The sequence below is a fragment of the Papio anubis genome, chromosome 2 (genome assembly GCF_008728515.1).
Source record: "Papio anubis isolate 15944 chromosome 2, Panubis1.0, whole genome shotgun sequence".
Classification (NCBI taxonomy): domain Eukaryota; kingdom Metazoa; phylum Chordata; class Mammalia; order Primates; family Cercopithecidae; genus Papio; species Papio anubis.
Genome location: NC_044977.1, coordinates 112,378,365 through 112,400,235, shown reverse-complemented (window position 1 = coordinate 112,400,235; position 21,871 = coordinate 112,378,365). Strand labels below are relative to the sequence as shown.

The 21,871-nt window shown below is 38.7% G+C and overlaps 1 long non-coding RNA gene across 1 annotated transcript; it reads right to left on the bottom strand.

Moving 5' to 3' along the window:
* Window positions 1–2,629: 2,629 nt before the first annotated feature.
* LOC116273797 lies at window positions 2,630–21,580 on the bottom strand. Its single transcript, XR_004182214.1, has 3 exons — window positions 16,720–21,580; window positions 13,216–13,341; window positions 2,630–6,427 (listed from the first exon to the last, which is right to left on the bottom strand). It is a non-coding gene; the product is annotated as an uncharacterized LOC116273797 (long non-coding RNA).
* Between the last annotated feature and the right edge of the window lie 291 nt (window positions 21,581–21,871).

Genomic DNA, 21,871 nt, shown 5'->3' with positions numbered 1-21,871 from the left:
TTCCTTCCCCTGTATAAATAGCTAGTTGCTTCAGCAGTATTTCGCCATTCCTAGGAATTATATATGGTATACCATAGCAGAAGGAGTAATAGCTAGGAGTTTGGAGCAACACTCCAGTCACAGCACTAACCTGCTCTCCTAATCACTTGAGTTGATCGGTGAATCCTGTCTGTGCCTTGCTTCCCCCAGCTGTGAAGAAAGAGAGTAATATCTATTCTGCTTGAGTGAGTTACGCATGAAAGGCCAAAAATGATCATATGTGAAAAAAATGCATGATTATGACAGTGATTAAGAGTTATAATACAAGTGAATCTAGAATTTGCAACCACAATGTTTATTATGGCAAAGATCTGTTCAGGTTGTCTGACTAACCTATAATCATGCAATAATCTAAAACCTTTTTATTTGAAATCTCTTATATTCATTTTCTCAGGATAATCTCTCCATCCTTCTTGATAATGTTAGTCAATGCCATTCTAACATCATCTGGTGTGGAGACAGTGTAGAGTTTTATGAGGTTGAGAAACTTGTCTCCACAGCAATGTTGACTACTTCCCTTCTTGCTCCACAAGCTCTCCAGGCCCTAGCCTTCCCCTTCTCAAGTAGAATCTTGGAGTCAGTCACTGACAAATGAAAGTTCTTGGTGCCTATGCAACAGTTTGGGAGCCCTGGTCAAATTATGTGTCAACATGACATTTCTAGATGTGTAACTGGCTTTATTGTTTGGAACTGCCTTGGAGATGGTGTACTGAGAGCCTTCTGGACTGGTAATAGGTGATAATGAATGAGGTGGTTGTCATGAAGATAAACTAGGCTGGCAGGGAGGACAATTAAAATGATGTGGCCACAATGCCAATGCTATTTTAAAATTTAATCATGCTGCTGGGAGGCTTATTGGGAATTTATTTTCCATAATAAAGAAACCATGCCGGATGCTGGTGCTGTGAATTAGAATCTATCCACACAAAACAGCAAAATGCTGTTCTGAAGATGAACCAGGTTAATTTATAAATGTAGACAGTAAAACAGCATGACTCAGAACCTAACATTATGTTTTCTCTCTCTGATTTACTCCATTGTTTGCACTTTAGTGAAGCCAATCTAGTAATTACGAATTGGCCTTACTTTTGCTATATGGACTCAGCCTGAAGAGGGTTATACTCACAATTCAGGGTGAAAAAAATGCAAACACTCCGGAGAACTTTAAGAATTCACCTGATAAACTTAACTTCCAAACCAAAATAATTTAGTTCTAATAAGTAGTATCTTCGAAGGAGTTATCCTTACTAGGTGACACCATTAGTATTAGACACACTTTGCGTTTTTCACTCTTTGATATGTGCAAGTAAGTAGGAATACAGTGGCTAAGATCTCACCCTCTAGAACAGAAGTTGGCAATCTACAGACAATAGGCCAAAATGTTTATCATAGTTTGTAAACCATTTTTTAAAAATCAAAACAAAATAGTTTGTGACAGGTGACAATTCTATAACATTCAAATTTCAGTGACCATAAAGTATTATTGGAACACAGCCATACCCATTCATTTACATGTTATCTATGGCTGTTTTTGTGCTATAACGACAGAGCTGATTAGTGGCAATAGAGATCAGATGGCCCTCAAAGCCAAAAATACTTAATATCTGACCCTTGACCATAAAAAAAGTTTGCCAGACAATGACCTAAAATTATTCTACTTAAATTCACATCCTTCCGTAATTCACTTATTAGCTGGGTATTCTTGGGCAACTTAGCCTTCCTCTGCCTCAGTTTTCTCATGTGAGGGTTATATTACCAAATGCATGCTATTCAACAGAACTGAATAAATTTGTATGACAAGGACAAAACACTCCCTGGTGCACAGTAAACATTCAGTAAGTGTCATTATTATTATATTTCATCTTATTAAAAGTTAAATGGTTATGCTAGTGTGGAAAACTGTAAGAAAAAGTCTTTAGTAAGTGAGAAAATAATTGAAAATACAAAATCAATATAAACATTGTGTTATGAAAGGTCAGCAAAAAAAAAAAAAAAAAAGTCATAGGGAAAAAAAGTAGTGCACATGTATTATTCACTCCATCACCCTGCAATGTTCTCAACCAAAAATCTTAGTATAATTTTGAAGCCTATTAATTCAAAACTGAAAATACACTTAAGTAAAAACAATTGGATTGGCACATTGGCCATATAGCTTAAAGATAGGATTAAGGCCCCTGGAATTATTTCCCTAATATAATACATAATTAGATATTGATCGTGAGGCTGAAACACCAGCTTCAATTTAAATACTTATTACCAATTCTATCAGCTCATTGGATTACCTTATGTATTATAAAATATAAGACAAGTGGTTGAAATGCTAAAAATATTTTAATTTCAAAATTTTGCTTACAGGCTTTTAAGCAAACTTTGTCTACTTTTACCTTGAATCAAATTTAATCTGGATTGAAATAGATATGCTTAAGAAAAAAACAAAGCAAAGGTGGGTGGTGGAAGACAATCACCAACACAAAAAGAGTTACTTGAAATTATTAATGGTAAAGAATTAAAAATGGATAGGGAATATAAATAATAACTTTAAGAAAAAACACAAGTGGTAAACAAATCAAGAAAGAATGCAAATGGTAAACAAATGAAAAAAACTCTTTGATTATATTGATTCAATTAATGTAAGATATATTTACTTGTAATATAGCACAGATTTTAATGATAATAATGTTAAGGGTAGAATAATCATAGCAAAGGCTGATGCAATGTTTACTAGGGGCCATATTCTTTTCTAAGTGCTTTGTATGAATTAACACATGAAATTGTTAGAAAAATCCCTTAAATATTTTACTAATAAAGAAACTATGGTCCAAAATTATATACCTAGTTGGAGGTGGATCTGCTATTTGAACCCAAGCTGTCTGGTTCTGCAATTGTGACTTCCAATCATTATGTTATTGATGGAAATATACGGATGCATTCATTATCTGCTGATTTCAGAGAAAACATTGCATATTGTGAGCTGAGGACTGACAAAGAAGGGGAAAATGTTCTTCATTGATTTCTTCTTGACCTTAACCTCTTCCAAGTGACTATCCATTCTTAGTATTCTACAGCCAATGGTAAATATGTTTTCAATAATATTTTTAAGACAACATAACAAAAGACTTTCCAGGGCTCATGACAGCAGTTATTGGTCAAGTCAGAACTACTACACGAATACACTGTTTTTGTTCCCAGGTTTAGGGTCAGATGAGCAATCACAAATTTAAGTTACAGATGGGGTTTTTGTGTTGATATGCAGAAAAGAGAAGGGACAAGCATTTATTGAGGTTCTGCTAAGTCCTACGAGCTCGGCATATGTTGTCTCATACTGACCTCATAACTCTATGAGATATTATTATCTACACTTAACAGAAGACATCTCTAGATCAGATTAGCTGAGTTATTTTAATTAACAAAGCTCACACAGCTAGAGACATAGCCTGGTTTTAACTCGTTTATCAGATTCCAAGACTGTGTTCTTTCCAGTACACAGCACTGCGCTCTATCTAAAGAGTTCTTATCTCTGATTTTATCTGTACACCACGAGGAAATGGAATTCTGATATGTCTTGTTGCAAGCTGGGGAACAAAACCAGGAGAGTGCAGAGGGAGTAACAAATACAAGAGCAGGAAAGGACACTTAAACAGAAAAGAGGGAGGACAGCTTGGATAAACAGTGGGATCAGTAGCTGGAGCCCATAGTTGATTTTTATGTGTTTCTTTGGCATGATATGTGAGTAGATTCGATCAAAGGGTTGAGGACACACACTTTGTTTACAATCTATCATTAATATCATTGGAAGGCAGCATGGAATAATCCACTTATGTGGGCCACTCCTCATCTATGATGATGAAAACATACATCAATAACACCCATAAAAACTAATGTAGGTCAATACCTGGGCATCCGGTAGAACCACAAAGAGGAACAGGATGCAGATTCTCCGGAACAGGAGGACTCCAATATGTGGTGAAATGACAGCATTACAAAGTCAAGCTAATGGAGGGAATCCTGCCTCGTCAGTGCAGCTGATAGGTAAACACCTAGCCAGCAGTCAGTGCCAGAGGGCCTGCTATAAGCTGACAGGATCCCAAGATAAGAAGAACTTGGGCCTAGAGGAGCAGAACTACACCCAGCAATGGCTAATGAGTTTCATGCTGATCTGTAAAGCACTCTTAAACCACTTTACCAAGCTCTGTTCTTATACAATGATGTGTCTATACATCTTTCCCACTAGACTGGGAACTCTTTAAAGGCAGACCCTAACATAGATTGTAAATTTTATAGAAGATGAATAGATGTAACAAATGAACTTAACTACATGAATTTGATGGAAACCCACTTACCATATTTGGGTCACAAAAGCTCAGAATAGGCGTGGCAGCCAAGATAACTTGATACTGATTCACAAGAGTTACCAAATAAAGGCTCCTAATATTCTGTTAACCAAGATCAAAACTGTTCCAAGGCCCGTATATGGTTGGGTCCTCAGGCGGGCTACTGTAGCCACTGCAGTGGGATAGGAGCTATGCCAAGGGTTGGAGCCAGCTGGTCAACACAGTGAACTTTAATGACCATGCATTACCCCCTTGCTTCTATGAAATAGTATGTCATAGGCATTACTTGATGCCTCCATGAGAAATATCAACTACCCCTCCCCTCAATTTCAAAGCAAATAAGTTTAATTGACCAGAGTCATACTGTGAGTCAGCAGCAGACCCAAAACATGAACTCAGAACTCTGACAGTCCAAAAACGACTCTTTATCCCTGTGTTTCCCTTGCCCTTTAAATGTAAGGATGATGCTGTGGGCCTGCTAACCCAAGACGTGATACATTTTCTTGAGCTGATGAAGCTCTATAGAATCATCAGCACTCTCTAATCCAGCCGTTTATTCATTCATTTAGCCACTAACTCAGTATTAAATAATAAAAACACGAAGAACAAAAACAGCTTGGCCCTACCTTCCTGGAGCCCACAAACCTTTCCCAATATATTTTTGAACGAATATGACCATAGATTTAAAAGTGAGTTAAAAAAAGATTTTCTAGGTAGGGAAAAGTCTGACACATAACTAGATACATCTGACTATGTATGTATCTAGTTTATGTCTGGATATGTCTAGACATATCTAGAACTAGAATGTCTAACTGGAACTGCCAGGCATTGTGATGATAATAAATGAGATGAAGATAGAAGACTTGTTTAGTTTCATTGCAAATTTTATACTTCTAATGATGTGAAGGTCTTTAAACTACATGGGATCTGAAATCTTAAGCCTTAACGGCCACTTTTCAGTTCAAAGTAGTTTTGAATTTTTACTATGTACCAGGTAATTGTATGAACTGGTATTACATTTCCAAATAACCCAATTAAATGACATCAAGGGATAACTGAGCTTCAGAGAATTAAGTTGCTTGCATAGGATCAAAACTACAAAATAGCAGAAGGAAAATTGGGATCCAGAGCTCTGGGTCTTCAGAGTCCATGCTTTCTTCACTTCCCCAGGCTACTCCCCTTACAATAGGTGAAGAACAATTGGTGGTTTGGGGAGGGAGAGGAATCTCTCATGATTCCATTGTAGCAATTAGTGGGTTAATTCTGGCCCCCCACAGGGAGTGTGCTTAGAGACTTGGAGTCACTCTAGGGAGGGAGCATCTGTACCATCATCATAGCAGCCAGATTTTACCAAGGGTTGGAGGAAAGGGAGAATAGGAGGGTGTTTACTTTGTATTGGTACCTGGGAGACTGAGGCTTCCAACAACTTCACCAGTAGTCTAGGTTCACAGGGAGTGCATTTTATTTAATGCTTTTGAGTTTCATGAGGCCACAGGATTTAGTGAAAAGAGTGAAAGTGAGTCAATAGGAGCAGCCTAAGCCAGCAGTCAATGACCTGGGCTTAAGTCAGACTCTGCTCTGATGCCAACCAGCTCTGAGCTGGCTCTTTGTCCCTGAGTTGCCACTTAGGAAGCAGTTTCTCTACATTATGCCTCAGGTTACACGCTGGTCTTAGCCACATGGAAATGATCTGATGATACCTTAAAATAAATGTGAACAATACAAAATGCACTATACAAACCCTAATGTATTATTTTCTTCTTTTAATATTTTAAGACTGTGAAAACCAAGGCTTGTTAAAATACTGTTCCGAAGGGTCACTTGAGTAATCTAGGCATGGGCTATGCTCTGTGTTGCAGCTCACCCGTCTTCTTCGAAATATGCAAAACTCATAACTAAGAATTAAGACTTAGTTATCAGTATTTTCCATCTGACTGCATAATTATAAGAGTTGATTAGAAAGTCTCTTTTTAGCTCATTTGTATCTCCAGGGTAGACACAGAATTAGGCGGCTGTAATTGCAGAGGCTGGAGAAACGTGAGGCTTTAAATGGGTGTCTATAAAATGAAAAGGGGAAAAAACAACCCAAAATATACCCAGTTAATTTAGCGTGAGTTTTTATTCACTTGCTTCTGATTCTCTAGTACAACCATACAGGCTTATAAACAAGTTTTCTTTTAGTCTACTGCTTTTCTCTTATTCTCCACACATGTGTTAATGCATTTTGATATAAGGGTGAATTCTCACAAACAACATTCATCTCCTCGTATGTATATATTGCTAACCCAATGACTGGCTAGAACATTAGGAAATTAGTTCTTAGTCACACACTGTGATCGATTTAATATGCAGAGACCTAAATCTTGCAAAAAGGAAATCATGTTATCTAGAAACTTTCATTTAGATGCAGCTAGAAGAATAAAACATGGCCCAAGAAGCATAGAGAGTCTGAAGCATATGGCAGAATTTGACCCTATTTTATTTTTTGCTTCTACTCTGTAGATTAAAATTTTATTTTAACTTGAAATAAACAAATACACACATCTTTCTTATTTCCCCCTTCCCCCAAAAGATAACAGCAAAATAAAATTATCTTTCATTTGCAGCTGCTACGAAAACCATCAAGAGATAACACTAGTAAATAATGTAGCTACATAAAAAGCTTTGAAGCCCACAAATAAGCTCTTCTTTTGCTAGAGGTAGGGGTAGCAATGCTAAGTAAAGAGAACGAGAAACAGTCAAGCCAATAATTCCTGGTGACAGTCTCTGCATCTATCTATGTCAGAAGGTTCTTTGAAATATGAACCTTATTATCTCAGGTAGCTCGGCTCTCAAAGAAATCATTAATTTAACAAATACATATGAGAGTTTATTCTGAACTGGGTAAGGTGTGTTTTAAGAGCAATATGAGCACATGAAACACAAATACATCTGGCCAGGTAGGTCAGGGAAGGTTCTGTAAAGGAGATGACCTTTCATTTGAGTTGGATCATCAAGTTAACAAATGTGGAAGAGTATTCCAGGCAGAAGGAACAACATGAGCAAAGTGCTGAAGACATACAAGTGCATGGAAGACTGAAGTAATGATTTGAAAAATCCCACAGAGCTAGAGCATAGTGTACTTAGCAGGAATGGGTAGGAGATGGGGCTGGAGAAATAGATGGGGCCAGATTATAAAAGCTCGTATCTGAAGCTAAGGAGTTTAGGCTTTAGCCTGAAAGCTGTGGAGAACCATTTGAGGTTTCTATGCAGGAAAGCAACATGAAAGCTGTAGGAGTTCTATTCTGTTTGTTCAATAAATTTTGTTGAAGTATAATAGGGACACAAAATAAGTGTTCAACTTATTGAATTTTACAAAGTGAACATATGTCCACCTCAGGCCCTGGTCAGCCAGATAACCAGTAATTGGGTCAAGAAACATAACATTGCCAACTCCCCAAGAGACTTCCCCCCCCCCGCCCCGCCAACCCCATGCTCCTGTCATAACCTCCCCCGCCAACAAGGGAATAATTACCTTGATTTCTAATACTGTTGATTAGTTTTGCTGATTTTGAACTTCATATGAATGTTGGCTTTTTTGGCTCAATATTAAGATTTGTAAGATTTTATCTACATTGTGATGCAGATTGAATTCATTCATTCCCATTGATGTATAGTATCCCATTATATGAATATACCATAATTAATCAGTTCTAATGTTGAGGTGTGCATCTGGCTTATTTTCAGATTTGGATGATCAACAAACAATGCTACTATGAACACCTCATACAAGACTTTTGATAAATATGTGAGCTTACTCCTGCTGAGTATATGTAGGAGGAGCAGATTTGTTGGATCAAAGGGTATGCTGATATTCAACTTTAGTAGATACTGCTAAACATTTCTCTAAAACATGCAATTCACACTCCCCCTAGCGGTCTATGAAATACCAGTTCCTCCACATGCTCACCAACCTTGGTACTATCATATTTTCCATTTTAACCTTTATCAGGGCATATGGTAGTATCCTGCAGTTTATTTTGAAGAGAGTGATAGTGAAGAGAGATTAGAGGTTGAACGGCCAGTTAGGGAACTATGGCAATAATCCAGGAATGAAGGCATGGATCCAGGGCAGTGTCAGTATTTGGAAGCCAGCTTCTGCTGAAGCTGGTATTTGTCACGTGTCATACGTATCCAGTAAAAAAGATCATATGCAATAATATGAAGCTTAGTTTCTCATCATTTCATGCACACTTGTACTTTTTCCTTTCAATGATAAAATAATTTCCATTTATATAGGATCTTTAATCCCAAAGCCCTTTTCAAATGAAGCCAAAGAAATGCAGCACAGTCCATGTCAGTTATAGCAGAAAACAAAAGGCCCAGGTGTGCCACCCACCCCCACCCCGACTGCCTCCTTTGTCAGGAGCAGGGTTGTCAGGCTTGCCTCCCCAGCACTCCCTGCCTACTGTGCCCTGGAGTGGCCTTGGACCTGTGAGTGCTGGGCCCTCAACTGCCATGAGGGTGGCTTGGGAGGTAGCCTGCAGGGAGACAACCTGGCCTGATCGGCACCCATAAAAGCATTTGCTCCCTGCTCTAGGAGTCCTGGTCACCAGGGCAGCCAGGCGAGGATGAGGGACCTGGAGAATGGGTGGGAGTCCAGCCAAGGCACCTGCAAGCCAGAGAGGGGGTTTCAATTTCCTCTGAATAGCTTGACTAATGATGATCACTTGCTATAGGAACAAGAAAGCTTTTGATCATGAATTTTAACTTTCAATCCCAAGTGTTTTAAGACAGTTTTTAGAAAGTTGGTAGGTTATACCATTTAAAGAACCGTTTCTGAGAGGCAGGGTCTGTGTGAGGTGTCAGGAAAGTGGTATACCCCCATCTATTATACCCGGCCTTCCAATACAGAGAGAGGCATCAGTTCCCTTGCATCCACTTCGCACCATCTTCCCCACCCCGCTATGCAACAAGCCCAGCCTGGTGCCTGGGGGCAGTGCGCTTTGTCACCCACACAACCAGCACAGTAGCATTTGCTGGGCTGAAAGGGAGGGTCATGCAGGGGTGCTTCTTCGGAAGGGCTGGCACCTGGAGAAAGCCATGTGGGTTGGAATTGGGATTGTGAAAGAGTTTATAGAGGAGGCTTTTCCTACTAGATCACCTTATTAAATAGCACAGCATTCTTTCTTTAAAGCAAGTAAAAGTGTATGTCTGCTTTCTTCCTTTTTTGGGGTTAGTTCCCTCTTTCAAACAAATCTCTCAGCCCATCAACGTCTTTTTAGCCGCCCCTACAATCCCTAACTAATTTGAACTCTGGAGTCAGTACCTTAAATTCCTTAAGCAAAGCATCCCCTTTCTCAAAGCTGTTCTTCTCCTTTTGGGTTGCCTTTCCTGTCTCTGCTGATAGCATAATCTATACCACCAGTCACTGATTCAGAACCTTGGGGGCAGCTTTGACTTCTGCTCCTATTCTGACTTCTACCCACCCTACTCCATAGAGTCCCATGAGTTCTACCTCTCACACCACTCTGCATTTCACTTTCTGACTTCTATTATCTTGGCTGGGTGCTCTTGCTTGGAACCTTGCTAGACCCCACCCTGAACTGCTCACCTCCAGCATCTCTATTCTGATGCATCCCACATGGCACTGAAAGCTCAACCTTCCTCAAATACATATACATATGTGAAGCATTTATTTCCAGATGTTGGGGTTTAAGTGCCCAAGTTTTTCCAGTGTCTCCAGAATAAAATGCAAGCTTTTTAGATGGGCCACTGAATAGATGCCTTAACCCATCTTTCTAACATCCTCTTCATCAAGTACTTTGCAGTCTGCCCCAGCAGATTTTAAATTGTCCTCAATTAAAGTTCAGTGAATTTATATTTTAGTGGAATTTGTATTTTTAGCGGAACTTAGGCATTATTTTGGGCTAGGTTAGGGAAGATATTTGAGGTCCAAACAGACCAAGAGCTAAGGAAATTCAACAAGATTAAAAGTGTTGGGAAGGAAATCAAATGAAAATCTAAGAGGAAATAGATCAAATCTGAAGAAGTAGACAAAATTGAAGACAAAGTAAGCAAAAGGCCTCAAATCCAGGAGTTAGCTGAGACAGTAGCAGGAAGGAGGAAAAACAAAAATCTGAGCCTAGTGCTAAAATAGAGACAGCTCAGCTTCAGTCTTTTTTATGGTTCTTCTAAGGATGAGTGATCCTTACTAATAGATGTTAAAAGTTAGAGCCTTGCACTTTGGGAGGCTGAGGCAGGCAGATCACAAGGTCAGGAATTCGAAACCATCCTGGGCAACATGATGAAACCTTGTCTCTACTAAAAATACAAAAATCAACCGGTTGTAGTGGCATGCACCTGTAATCCCAGCTACTCAAGAGGCTGAGGCAGGCGAATCCCTTGGATCCGGAGGCAGAGGTTGTAGTGAGCCGAGATCGTGCCACTGCAATCCAGCCTGGGCAACAGAGCAAGACTCTGTCTCAAAAAAGAAAAAGAAAAAAAAAGAAAAGAAAAAGAAAACGTTAGAGCCTTTACTTGTGGCGTGACTCCAAATGTGGTAGCAGCAGGAAGTTCTGTAATCCTTAAGGTACTCAAATGAAAAAAATATTTCTCATAGAAGCAGCGTATGATGTTATTAACTTGACTTCATTCTGAAGGATTATGTTCAGATTTTGTCAGGCATTTGATACAATCATACCAATAATGAGAAAGGCAAAGATAGATTCAACATGCAGCTAACGTTTTGTCCATACTGCCAAAACTTTGTGATGGATTTTAATGAGAGATCAATTGGAGTCAAGGGGAGTGGGGGGAACTGGTCACTTCATTCAGCAAGCATATACCAATCAATTAAGTGGTCCATTAAGAAACAGTCGATTCAGTCACAAATGGTTGAGATTGTGTATGTGTGTATGTACTCAAACAAAAGTAGGAAATATTGATAAAATAATCTTTCGGTTATTACAGCCACTCAGAAAGCACTCAGGTATGTTGTTTGGTGACCTCTAATGGCCCTTGGTATTAAAAACAATTAAGCAGAGCAAAGATCTGTTTCCATATCTACTTTTAGAAGAGATAATGAAAACAGCAAAGTCGTGAAAAGATAAATTACTCTGTGTGCGTATGTGTGTATGTTTCTCCCACATGGGGTAAAAGACACAAAAGTTCAGAAGTGAGTCACCATCTCTAGAACCAGTGAGTGCAGGCTTTAGGTCTAACTTCATTTATGTAGAAATGAGGCAGTTCAGCTATGCACAGAAATTAAAGTGTACGGGGGAAAGCGCTAAACAAAATATGAATTGTAATGAAATCTAAAATGCCAGTGGTACTATTATTGTGTGTTTTATGTGGCCGTGAGGTCAAACAGCATGGGTAATGAGAGGTCATGATAGCTAAAACTCAGAGCACTAATGGCTCTAACCCACTGGTGAAAGCAGTGATCTCACTAAAATGCAGCACTAATGGAAATAGCTCCATTGGGAAAAAGCCAGCATCTGTATCTTATGAAAATGGAGAGAAAGAGAGAAATCTTTTTAATCCACCTAAAAATCTATTGTTTCAAAGAATCATGCTTTTAAAAATCGCTTGGGAAATTTCTCTTGCAAGTGCTTGCTTCTAATGCTTCCTCTACCCAGACTCCAATCTTCTAGTTTTCCCTCCAGTGAGCGAACCAGCCAGCTGTGTCAGTGCCATTCGGAAGTGCATTCCTGGATATGGCAACTGTGATCAACATCCCCATGATATGAGAGATCTGTGGTTAAGCAATGTACAAGGAGGCTGCCAGGAAAAAAGATGGCACTAGTTGGAGCTAAATATTTCCTGAGGCTTATAAGTATCCAAAAAGCCCCTGAGCCTCCCACCGCAGCCAAAACCAAATCAGTCAAAGAGACCCTCCCTGTTCCTGTACAGCCCATTGGAAGAGATAGCTTCCCATTGCCTTTTACTGTTTTTTGTTTGTTTTGTTTTTGCTTTGGTACAGTTTTTACCTCATTTTAAGAGAAAAATGGTAAAGAGACCAACTTCAGGTTTTGCCCCTAGCCATGGAAATTATAAGAGGACCTCTACTTTGACCACTCTCTCTGTTCAAAGAGTTCTTACATGATACATTTCACTAGATGTTAGGCCAGGATTATTTCTAAACTTTTTAAAAAAGTTATCAGTATAATGTTCTCCATTTATTTAGGAGAAAGATGGCAAATGAAACATAAAACTCCACCATATATCAGAATTGCTGAGATAACATTTTTAGTCCCATATCATGGAAATTGAAAAAAATGGGAAATTTTAAAAGATAGTGAAATATACAGACAGGCACACAGCGAGAAAGAAGGAGGAAATGTATTTAGGAAGAAAAGAGATTAGATCCTTCTATTCCCTAGCGTTCTGCCAGCTGTGGAATCGTGATGGGAGGCAAACATTAAGCTCATTTCTTACTCAACCATTCATTCCTTTCATTCCTTTTGAGAGTATGAAAACACATCCAATTTGCCTCTCTCCAGACAAACAGAGTGTTCCAGAGTCTTATAGTATGATTTATATTTTTACAAGACAGTTTTATATAAAGAAAAATTTCATATATTGTTTTAATCTTAAAACAATTATTAGCAAATTGGATGAAGAGGCATAGAGAAGCCAATGTGAAAAGTAAGGATGGGGAAAGAAAGATGTGATAAAGAGATCAATACCCAAACAAAGACTAAAAAGAAGAAACAGAGGGTGAGGGAGAAGAAGCAGAAGAAGAATTGAATACATTACAAATGGAGTGTTCATCAAAGCAGGTAAATTAGTTTTGTGAGTTATTCTTGTAGCCCCTGTATTGTTTGCATAAGCTATTGAATGGCAAGGCAATGAGGATTAATACCTCTCTTAACAGTATTGTTGGTTAACTTGTGAAAACAGTCTTCAGTTGTCTTCCCTAGATCTTAAAAGGTTGTGTTCTGAATTATAGACGAACAACAGTCCATCTGGAGTAAATTATTCTCTTGGTCTGAAAAACAGGGAGCAGAACATCATCCCACTTTCTAGCATATTGATTCTCAACTTTCTCCTTCATCCAATCACATAAGAATGTCACATTCCCATCACTCATGCAGTGATCCCCCTTGAGAAAGGATGGTGGGGGTGCAGACTCCTCAAGATGGAGGCTTCACAATTCCTGGGATGGACGCTGAGGGGTGTGGCAGGGGAGCAGGGGCACAGTCATGTGGCTGTTGGAGTTTGAATCTCCTTGCTAGGAAAATCCCAGTGCTTCCAAAATAACCCCTACTGCTTGCCACACCTGGTTGTGAATTATTGTTGTAGAATTTTAGTATAAATCAAGATCCCCAGTTCTAAACTAAAGCCTGATATTCAGCCCAGAGAGAGCATGGAATGACAGAAGTTTATCTGGATAGCCAGAGGGCAACAGGAAAATGATGTTATCTTGCCTTGCGAAGAAAGGGAATAGGGATACCCACACTGATTGCCTGAGCCGCCTGCCTTTTATTCATTCCCCATGTCAAGCCATCCCACCTATCTTCCCCAAATCTCCATGAATCATGGCACCTTCTCACTTAGAGCCCACTGTGTCAACGCCCTCAGTATAATAAAGCGTCTCCATGAACTACCCCTACAACCTTCTCTAGCTTCACCTGCATAGTCTACCCCCTCCAAATGACCCATGACCCGGTCACTGTTCCCCACATGGTTCCCCTGAACTTTCAGGCCCCCAAGCATTCCTCAAACTATTGTCTGCACAATTGAGCTTCCTTTCCCTCACATACAATTCTAACAATGTTCTTGCTATTATTTGTGATCTAGCTCGAATCACAAATCCTCTAAGAAATGTCCCCACTTCAAATCAAAATAAGTCTTTTATTCTATTTATGTTTATAGCACTATGGACTATATTTGTATTTTCTCTTTCATCCACTCACTGCTGTGGACTGAATTCCATTCCCCCCACAATTCCTATGTTAAAGTACTTACTCCCAGCATGACTGTATTTCAGGAGGTGATTAAGGCTAAACTAGATCATAAGGATGTGACCCTAATTCAATAGAACTGATGATGTCCTTATACAAAGGGGAAAAGATAGTAGAGACCTCTCTCTCTCTTTCCTGCCCTCAACTCCAAGCACACAAAGAAAGAACAACCATGTAAGGATACAACAAGAGGGTGGCTGTTTGCAAGCCAAGCAGAGAGGCTTTCGGAGAAACCAAATCTGCTGGCACCTTGATCTTAGACTTCCAGTCCCTGGAACTGTGAGAAAATAAATTCCTGTTGTTTAAACCACTCAATGTGTGATATTTTGTTAGGGCAGCTGGAGAAAGCTAATACATTTAGCCAACTTGTGTTGGGAACCTAATATATATTAGACCTCTTGATCATGCCCCCTGTGTAACACTGCCAGCTGTGCATCAGTATAACTGCCCAACGGGAAGCTCTTTGTGGACCGGTAAGGCTCAGAGTCAAGTACATGCCTTCTTAAGACTACAGGCTTACTCATCTTCTGAATTAAAACCAAATTTTGCTTAAACTACATGTTGGCCCTAGAGAAGAGGAAGACATTTGCAGTATGATAGACAATATTGCCTTTCCTCAGGGCACATTTCAGCTCCTCTTCTGAGCATCCCACTGCACATGTTTATCGCATTGTTTCTGCCTGAGCCCTCCTGGCTCTTGAACGAAGACACTTCTAAGCTAAGGGAGCACAGCCCATGAGTTGGTTTCTAACCATGGCCATGGCTGCTGGCTTCCTCTTACCACCTAGTCTAAGAAAGACAAATGCATTTGAAATCCACTTCTTTTTCTCCAATGTACACCCTCCTTTTCTTTGTTTTAATAATTCAGTTTGTTTTCACATTTGGAAAAGAACAAATGAGATGCACAAAATTCCCCTCTTTCTCTACTCCCTTTGGCTTTTTACAATGGACTGCAAAAGACTGTCCAAGTTCACGAAAATTGACTATTGCCATTTAAATAATCTAATCTCCACAAACCTCTTAACACCTAAACAATAACCTTTTAAGGCACAGCAAGATAATTAATACTGAAAATAGTCTCTGCAAGGGATCTGTGTATCTGCCTGCCCACATTTCCCATTCTGAAGAAATATCTAGCTTGTAGTTGTAAGTTTATGGAAAGATTTACCACACCAAACATGAATTATATTTTAATAGGCCTCTCCTTCCACATATTTTACAAATTGATTAACTTAACTGACCAAATACTAATTAAATATGCATTAGGAAATGGTTTGTATTCAACAGCTTCGCTAATATTCTTGCTGATGTTTTTGAACCCACTGAGTCGGAAAATCAATGCCATAGAGTCTGTTTCTCTGCCATATCCCTGCATACCGCACCAGCTCCCTGGTGCTGATGGGTAGTGCACTGGGAGGAAAGAGTCAAGCCAGGGGGAGGTGGGAAATCATTATTTAAAGGCCAAATGCCACCATTAGCATTGCTAGCAAATTCAAAGATGCATACGAGTATAGAGATAGCTCCCCCTTATTATTCACCTTGTTTTTTTGTGAATTGAGAGCATCCAATGGAACTGGATTAATATACAAATCCTATCTAGCAAGAACCCTTGTCCCTGACAATCCTGCAAACACTGCTCATTCTGAACACTACTCTTGCTGAGGAAACACCTTTTTCTCCTGAGTACCAGGCCCAGTCACACCCTGTCCCTAAAGCAGGAGTTCTTATTCTGGAGTTTGAGGACAGGCTTCTGGAAATCTGTGAAGCTGCTGAATTTTGAACGTAGAGCACATTTTGGAGCGAGGATGCATAGCTTTCAACAGATCTTAAATATACCCGTAAGTTCAGAAACATCAGGAATGAAAATTCTCCCCAACTCAGTCCTCTAATTGCCCTGGCTTATTGCCTTCCTGCAGATAGGCAGTTGCCTTCCTTCTCCACCTTACACCTCTTTCTGTACATGCCATGTCATATACCTAGAATCCTCCCCACCTCCACTGCCTGACTATCTCTTACTCATCCTTTGGATGTTTGATTAAACGTTGGTCTGACCGCTCTGCTCCAGACCATTTCCCCTAATAATTTTCTTTGAAGGCACTTAACACAGTGTATAATTTAATATCTGTTCATTTAGTTCACTAATGTTTGTCTCTCCCCTTAAACTATAAACACCATAAGGATAGAGACCATATCAGTTTTCTTTTCCATTTTATCAGAACATGGAATATTGTACGTGACTTATATAATGTTTGCTGTGTGAATGAAAAATACATGAATAATAAATACATAACAAATACATTATAATAAATATATAATAAATATATATAATTACATGTAATATATATAAATATATAATATATAATGTAATGTATAATAAATACATAATAAATTAATGTGTATACCAAGCCTCATTCTCTATGCCTCCTACAGCTAAACTGGCTTATACTGTCCTCTTAATTTTCTGAAATTCTAAATTCTCAAGCACACAGTGACATCATTCATTTGGACAATGTTACTTTTTACCTGCCTGCGTCATCTAAGTCTTAGTCACTCAGGTGACCTAAGAGTTCTTTGGGACAGAGAAAGGTCTTACAACCTTTGTGTAACTCCCATTTCACTTGGCTCATAATTGAGTGTGCATTAGGAAATAGTGAGATGCACATGTTGAATATAATAAACTCAACCCAGATCTGCTGTCGAGTACCCCAAAGCCAGCCAGTCATATTTAGCTCATTCTGTTCCATACTAATTTACAATAATTGACAAGGTGTTAAGTATTTGGCCTGCCTTCCAAATTGATCACCAGCTTCCTAAGAGCCTGGATTCTTCCTTCTTTTCTAGGACATCTAGCGTGGTGCTGGATGCTCAATGGATTCACAATCAGCCTTATGGCTGACCATAACACAAAGAATAGGGTTAAACAATCAGTAGCTATGTTTTCCATGAGACTTAAAAAAATGTAAATGGGAAAAAAGTCAAGACTGGCCTGAGTTTTCTGATCTCCTTTGGTTTCCACAAGTTTTAGCTTCCCCATTGCAGAACGCTAAAGAACATCACACTAACTTCTGTCGGGAAATCTGAATGGGTATCCATTAGGGCTCTAGCCCTCATTTCTCACAGATGAGCCACTTTTTTACTGAATCACTTTATGCTGCTCATCCTGATGCCCTGACAATATTGTCTTCTCAGTTAGAAACCTGCAATATGAACTACAGGGGTAGTCCATATCTTTCTCATTCACTTCCCATCTGCTGTTCACCTTCAGGGCAAAGCCCACACACTTAATCAGACCTCACTGATGAGTAAATTTTGGACAGATTAGGGAGAGAAAAATTAAGATAGATTACTGTATCTGGATGCCCAGAAGCTCAGGCAATGGGAATATTTCATACATCAGTCAACAAATATCTGAAGGTAGCATCTGTTCAGTATCATTATTTATGAGAAAGGTAGGAGCAAAATGCATGGAGTTTGTGAAGCAAAAGAGATTCTGTTACATATTCTGAAAAGAAGCAATATTACAGCAACTATAAAATTGGTATTACCGTTGTGCCTTTTGATGCACCACGCTTTTAGAGTTGGAACATGGCAACGGTATACCTCCTTTTGGGAGGTAATGAAACGAAACTGAGTGTCCTTATATTAAGGTCAGACACAACTCTATCTAGGAGAGCGAATAACACACATCAAAAATCTCCATGTTGAATGCTTTGTTGCAAAACACCCATAGGAAATCCTTTGTATTAGTTTGCTAGGGATGCCGTAACAAAATATCACGGCCTGGGTGGTTTAAACAACAGAACTTTATTTTCCCACAGCTTTGGAGGCTAGAAGTTCAAGATCAAGTTGTAAGTGGGTTTGGTTTCTTTGAGGTCTCTCTTCTTGGCTTGCAGATGCCAGCCTACTCTCCATGTCCTCACATGGTCACCCCTTGGTCTATGTGTTGTCTGTTTCCTAATCTCTTCTTTTTTATAAAAGATATCAGTCATATTGAATTAGAGCCCATTCATATGATGTCATTTTACCTTAATTATCACTTAAAAGATGCTATCTCTCGATAGTCACATTCTGACATACATACTGGGGTTAGGACTTCAACATATGAATTTTGAGGAGACAAAATTAAACACCCTAGTTTCTTGCAATAGTATTATCTCCTCCTAACCTGTCTCTCCCTACCTTCAGTACCTTTCTTCTCTAAATTATACCACGGCCAGAGATTTTTCCTGAACACAGGTCTTACCTTGTCATCCTCCTGCCTAAAAAACACCTTATTTTCTATAGATTATAAAATGAAATTCACACTCTAACTGGGCACACAAGGCCATTTCTTGTGTGTCTTATCTGTGGCTCTTCCATTCACAAATTAATTGAACTCTGCCCTCTTCTCCGGATAGGTCTCCCAACTGACAGCCTATGGACCTTTAATTGTAAGTTTCCTTCTGCCTGGAATTCACCACCCACCTCTACCCCTTCCCAAAACACATCTACTCAACAATCCCAGACGCACCAACCTCCAGCACCATCATCATAAGCCCGATCTTTCTAAATCACAATTCTGTTCATTTTAAGAGAATTCTCAAATCCTTCCTCCTTTAGTAACTATGTCCTGATCCCCCTCAATAGAAAGAAATCTCTTCTTTCTCCAAATTCCTATTATAACCAATCTTATTGCATTGAACAACAATATAATATACAAAGAAATATGTTATCTTATTTGGAGACTGGATCTTCATTAGTTTCCTGAGGCTGCCATAACTTATTACCACACTTTTGGTGGCTTAAGCAACAGAAATTTATTGTCATAGTTCTGGAGGCCAGAAGTTCAAAATCAAGATATTGGTAGAGTTGCATTCCCTGTGAAAATTCTAGGATAAAATTAATTTCCTTTCTCTTCTAGTTTCTGGTAGCTGTGGGTATTTCTTGATTTATGGCCACATCATCACTCCAATCTCTGCCTCTGTAGCTATGTTGCCTCATTTGTTCTTGGAATTAGGCTTATCTTGATAATCCAGAAGTATTTCTTCATCTTAAGATTCTTAATTATATGTGTAAGGAACTTTTTCCAAATAAGGCTTTGGGAATTAGGACTTGCACATATCTTTTGTGGAGGCCAGCATCGAACCTATTACAGGATGCAATCTGATCCATTTCTATATCCCCACAATGTCTAAAAGTGTCCTACATAGGTAGGTGCTCAATAGATATTTGTGGAATGGATGGATAGCAAGTAAAATAATCTAGTTAGTTCAATCCTAACTGTTGATAGATAATTCACTGAATGAACAAACTGTTACTCTGAAATAACAAAATCAGTGGATTGTTTTGGTGTTTCCAAAATAATGCTTTTGAGCATTGCCGTTGCAAAAAGGAAACAAAAATCATTGATGGGTTTCTAGTATAATTAAATGTCTTAGCTAGATAAACTACTTAATAATAACGTTTATATCAAAGACAATTTTTTATATGTTTCAATTAACATTTTCTCTCCGTTCTGTTGTATTCTAAATACCTGATATTTAGAATACATTTGATAGAATGATTCTTATGCAAAACAAAATAAAACTGACTTATAGTAAGTTTTAATTTCATACATTAACAAACATTTCTTGCAAAGCAACAGACTTGTATATTACTCATAGTCAAGTGTTGATCATTAATTATTTAAAATACGCATCATTTCTTCTGAAATCATTTATTTTGTGGCCAGATATTGCATGAAATCATTTAGTTTGTGGCCAGATATTGCAAACAGCACACAGTGCAGCTTGAAGTAGACGTTTAAAAGATAATTAAACTTACTTTTATTTTAGCATAGCTGCATTTTTGCAATGTAGAAAAGACCTGTTTAAGTTAGCACCTTAACAGTGGGCAGCACTTTATGCTCTTTAAACTCCTTCCCTGTGTTGTATTATTTCATGAAATCACATGACAAGCATGAAAAGAAGATAAGACCTACTTGATTCAAATTTCTAATCACTGGTGAGGCTCTTTTCAGAACGTACTTTTGTAATGGTCAATAAAATCCCTTTCACAGGGAACAAATATTCACCAGGATCTATAAAGATAAAAGACTTTTATTTTTTCCTACACAGCTTGCTAAAATCCATTCTGTCCATTTTGTCTGTAGATAAAAAAGACACGTGACCTAGGAATAAGCAAAGGAAAGCTGTATCCTTAGAATTATTGATTGTTGGCTTTTAGAGTTGGAAAGGGTCTTAGAAACGCTCTAGGCTTCAGACTTCGTTGAGTCTTAAAGGGGTTAAGTGACTTTTCCAAGGTCACTGCATTCCCAAAAATTTAAGACTTGATTCCCAGGCCTGTGACTACCGCACCGCAGTTGGAATTCTCAGTCATAGACTTTATATAAATATATATTATCAATGTGTCACATGATGCAACCTAGATAATGTGATTTTGTAGCTCTCGTGTATTATGTGGGTTCAGGAAGATGAAAAACATCCAGTGGCAGCTTGTTAACGTCTGCTGTCGGCTCTGTGTTCACTGACATCACATTGGTAGTGTTTATACCATGGAAATCAGCAAACACTACAGATTAGGACTTAACTAGTGAGGAGGTGGGTATAGTTAGCTAATTTTTAAACATTTGTTAGTATATCGCTGATAAAATTCTCACCCTCCTCTGTAAGAAGAACATTCACCTTTGATTCCCTGGATTCATCATAGAAAAATGGGCTTAGAAATATTATTTTTTCTTTAATATCTGAATGTGAAATAACAAGTTACTATTCATTATATGATTACCAATATGCCAGGAACTCTTCGTGGGATTTTACATGTTTTGCTCTTTAAATTTGCCCTGATAGTCCTTTAAGGTTGGTACTCTTACTACCCTCATTTCACATATGAGGAAACTGAAACCTAGAGTTAATGTATAATTTACCAACCTTTGCTGATAACAAGCAGAAGAACTAGAATTGAAAACCAGATTTTGCTCCAAAGTCTTTGTTCTTTCCTCAATATTATATTCTTTTCATCTTAGCCCTATGAACTATATTCTTTGAATTAATAATTATAGCCACAGCTACTGGGTGTCTACTAGTGCCTGATGTTGTGTTAGGCCATATACAAATATAAATTATCTTGCAAAGTGGGTGTTATTAGCACCTTGCATTGTACTGATGAATAAACTGGCAGAAAGGTTAAGTGATTTGCTCTCAGTCACAAAGCCAGGACGCTGTGGGTAGAATCTACAGGAGGCCTGCCCACCCCAGACCTCTACTTCTCACACCCTCAAAAGGACTGTGAGCTGACAGCTCCAACCCATGATGACATTTGGTGAATATGACTGATACACCACAGCTGTAACCTCCGCCAAAGTTCCACCTTTTGTTTTTTGTTCCCCGTGTCACAGGCAATGCAGAGGCACTTTAGAATTCTTCTATAAAACAGAAGTTGTAGTAACATATGTATCAAGACTTTGGTGAAATTACAGAGCTGAGCAGAGTGACTATGATCACCCAAACAACGTGACCTGAGCCTTCCAAAAACCATCATGGTTATTGATAGACCTTTCATTTCTACTTGGAATGA